General features: G+C 62.5%; 1 long non-coding RNA gene across 1 annotated transcript in view; it reads right to left on the bottom strand.

Moving 5' to 3' along the window:
- Positions 1-1,641: 1,641 nt before the first annotated feature.
- LOC127749200 (uncharacterized) overlaps positions 1,642-3,973 on the bottom strand; it is a 16,883-nt gene continuing 14,551 nt past the window's right edge. Inside the window, exon 3 of the long non-coding RNA XR_008011017.1 lies at positions 1,642-1,818. This is a non-coding gene — a long non-coding RNA (uncharacterized LOC127749200). The remainder of the gene's footprint in view (positions 1,819-3,973) is intronic.

Raw genomic sequence — 3,973 nt, 5'->3', positions numbered from 1 at the left:
CAAATCCAGGAGCCCGGCGGGCCAGACACGCACGCCCGAGGAGAGCCGACCATCTCGGCCGTCATCACGTGAGGAGGTTGTTGTAATCCGGTAAGGTGCCTCATCGGCCGAGAACAGCGGCGGCGGCGGCCTTGGCAAGGTGTGGGAAGTGGTCCGGGGCGCCGCGGGCATGGCAATAGCCCCGCCGCGCCCCGCACCGTGTCCACAACGACGCTCTGGCACGACTGTTTTCCGAGGCGCCCCAGGCAGACGGGCGCCGCGGTTAGATCCGCGTGCCGCGACGATTATGTTATTGCAGAGCGCGGGACGAGGTTGCAGGGGGAGAGATGGAGGAAGGGGGGAGACCGCCGATCGGCCTCGCTCAGGGCCTGCTTGATGCGACAGAGACAGAACGGGAGCCCCCCCCCCCCTTTTTCCGCCCCGGATGCTTCAAATCCTTCACGCCCCACCCAATGGGCCGACTTGAGACGACACCGCGCACCCGATTCCAGTTTATAGGTCGTCCGAGCCACCGCCGCCGCCGTCGACGACACATCCACCACTTTACGACCCGGGCGGACCGCTGACCTATCCCCAAATTAAAATAACGACACAATAAAAATATATATGCATCCCGCACGCTGCCCCTCCCCTCCCCCTCCCCTTTCCTCACCCTCAGTCCCTCACTCGCGCGAAGTAAGAGGAGTCCCCCGACAGTAAAGGCGACGGCGACGACCTCCACGCGACCCCATGAGGGCGCCATTCAGAAGCCATAAGTCATATTAGCCGAGCCGGCGGCGGGGCCGGCGGGGCGAGCCTTTCTCACAGACAGTGCGACAATAGCGCGAGATCCATTGAGTCGGGACGGCCGCCGCTGGGCCCCAAGTCCCGCACCGTATCAGCCGCGCGTCAGCAGCGCAGAGGTCACGCGCCCTCGCGTCGTCGTCGTCCCGCGGCTTGGTGCCGACGGTGCCCTGCCCCGGGGGGAACACCAGCTGCAGCGCGCCTGCCTGCCATACTCATATCGCTCCAGCTGCGGCAGCTGCTACTGCTGCTGCTGCTGCTGCTGCACACTTGGTGCTACGCGCGCGCACCTTACATGGCCAGGCCTCCGCGTGCACCTGTCACCGAGCGGACGTGGATGTCATCGCACACGCGGCACGGGGTGGACGGCCCCGGCGGTGCGCAGCTGGCGTGCCCTCGCGAAGAGAAATGTGGCCAACTTGTGAGCAAAGTGTTGGCAAAAATGTACGACGCCGACGGAAAGTGTATGGCATACTGAATCTAATAAAGCCCTATGCTAACGTCCCCTCCGCAGGTGCACCTAAGGTATACTCCGCTCCACCAAGCCCGGCGGCGGTTCGGCAGGGCCGCGGGGCCGGCGCGGTGGGTGGGAGGTGCGCTCGCGCAGCTCAGCCAGAACTCTGCGGCTGCTCCTCCTCCGCGCCGCGCCTCGCCACGCCGCCCGCGGTGCTCCGAACCTTGACGGTGGACCATTCGGGATCGCGCTCGGGAGCCGATTTCAGGCCCGAGTCGCACGACGGCGACGCGGCGGCCAGCACGCGAGGAGGTGTCCAGCTCGGCGCAGCCCCGCGGGTAGGCCAGGGGCCGCGGCCGCCGCGCCCCGCCACCGCGCCGCCCGCCTACCCCCTCCCGTTCCTTACCTTATTGCCGTCGGCGTGCCCGTTGGCCACCTTGGCCTTGAGGTCGCCCTCCTCGATGCGCTCAAGCTTGCCATCGAGGGCCGCCTTCACGTTGGCCGCGTTGGCGGGCTCCCCGTCCTTCGTCGAGATGTCCACCGACCGCTTGCTCTTGACTGCTCCCATGGTTGTGTATCACCTGCAAAGACAAAAGGCGACGCATTAGGATACACGCAACGCACACACACACACGCAAAAATAAAAACAAAGACACGGTGGAAGGAAACACTTTTGAAGAGGCGAGATAAACGCCGAGTGGAGGGCGACGCTCTCGAGGGCCCTCTCCACCCTCCACGGCGGGGCCCCGCGGGGCGGACGCACCCCCTCCCCCCGCCCCATGGAGGCCCCCGCCGCGTCCCGTCTGGCCAATTGGCTGCCATGCAAACTGCCTAATTATTACGCAAGGCAGACGGGAGAGGAGGGAGAGAGAGGACAATGCCTCTCCACACACAGGGAGAGAGGGAGACAGCGAGAGAGAGGGCCACCCAGAGGGGAGTCTTGTGCACAAACAACACACCACCCATCCCATCCTGCCAGACTGGACAAGGCACACACAACGCACGCACACACTCTGACGCGAAAAGTGACGAAAGCTTCTGCTAGCGACATGCTGCTGCTACGTCTCTCCTCGAGCGAAACAATGGCAACCCCACCAGCCCAGCAGCAGAAGCTCGCTCGCTCGGCTCGCCCACACCCACCACACCCTCCCCTCCACATAAGCCCCGACTGTCTGCTCCACCCCCGAGCCGCTCCAGATCCCCAGATTTATCTAATTCGCCCCTCGTCGTCGACATAAAGGCGTCAGGTGTCGCGCCTTCCCCGCCGCAGCAGCAGGTCACACTCGCTCTCTTGTGTGTAACACGCCACCGCCGCCGCGCCCCTTTTCGCCCACACAGCACAAGAAAGGAAATAAAGAAAGGCAAGAAAATGGGATCGTCAGCGCGGCACATGGCAGAGTCGCTCTCTCTCTCTCTCTTTCTCGTATATTCCCCCTCAATTCCCACGAGCCTCCGCCGTGGGGCCCGGCCGACGCGGCGCGGCGGGGAATAGCCACTGGGGCGTTAATCGCCCCATAATGCATAGGCTTTTATTATGATTGTGGGGCCCATTTCTCTCGTTTTCGTCGAGCCGGCCATAAGCAAAAGCCCAGGGCCCCCTCTACGTCTACATTTCCCTTCCTTCCGCTCTGGTCCCGCCCGCCCAGCTTTTCCAGCTCCTTTTATATATTTTTCCTCAATGCTTCCGGCCGGGGGCTTGCGGGAGCGCGTTGTATGAGCTATCGCAGTGAAACGGCTGCTGCTGCTGCCTCATGCTGCTGCTCATAGGGCTGCACTAGTTGCTGTGTGGTCTAGCGCCCCCGCGAGGTGGGTGGCGAGGCGGGCGAGCCGGGCGGGAGAGACTTCACAGTCCACATCTCCCTCACTCTCCCTCACCTCACACCAACTCAGGTGGCGAGTGAGTGAGTGAGTGAGTGAGTGAGTGAGTGAGTGAGTGAGTGAGTGAGTGAGTGAGTGAGTGAGTGAGTGAGTGAGTGAGCGAGTGAGCGAGTGAGCGAGTGAGCGAGTGAGCGAGTGAGCGAGTGAGCGAGCGAGTGCAACTCGGATTGCGCGATCCAATCGTATATGGCAGCGCCGCCCGCCCTGCTCGACTCCACTACTCCAATGGAGCCGCCATTAATTCTAAAATAGTTTACAGGAGCAAAATGGGCGTGTCGAGAGGCGCGCGCGCGCGGAGCGAGGAGAAGGTCGCGACCCCGTGCTGCTCTTGAAGGGATGTGCAGCGCCAGCGCACTCACTAGCATACAGCGTGGGGTACCTAAAGGAGGTGCAATTCGCCAGCAAGGTAAACAAATATTAACTGCTCCGATTTTTAAAATTATTTTCTTCGATATTTATTTCTATGGCTGCCCAGAAGAGACGGCCAACCTTCTCTATAAGGCCTCGCACTTTTCCCCTAGCTGTGTACGGACAGCCCGCACACACGCGCGCCCCACTTAACGGCGGCGCGATGAAAACCCCATCCATCCATCGCCTCCCCCCGTCGCGCCACCCAAAAGTGGGAAATAATCCACTTTGCGCCACGACGCAAAAACACCACCACAACACCTCTTTGGTGTGTTGTTTGTCGGACCTTGTAGGAGACAAGTCACGCTCGCAAAGACAAACCGATTCGGGGCGACCCGTCCGTGGAGCCACACGCACCGCTCGTGTGTCTGTGTAAGTACGCCTCGCCCGCGGCATTGACACACTGCGCAAGACTCGCGGCCGCCGGCCGCCGGACCCTCGTCCCCCCCC

The sequence above is a fragment of the Frankliniella occidentalis genome, unplaced genomic scaffold (assembly GCF_000697945.3).
Source record: "Frankliniella occidentalis isolate FOCC.00 unplaced genomic scaffold, Focc_3.1 Scaffold39, whole genome shotgun sequence".
Classification (NCBI taxonomy): Eukaryota; Metazoa; Arthropoda; class Insecta; order Thysanoptera; family Thripidae; genus Frankliniella; species Frankliniella occidentalis.
Note: the sequence above shows the minus strand (reverse complement) of the source record. Positions and strands in the feature narration are given on the sequence as shown.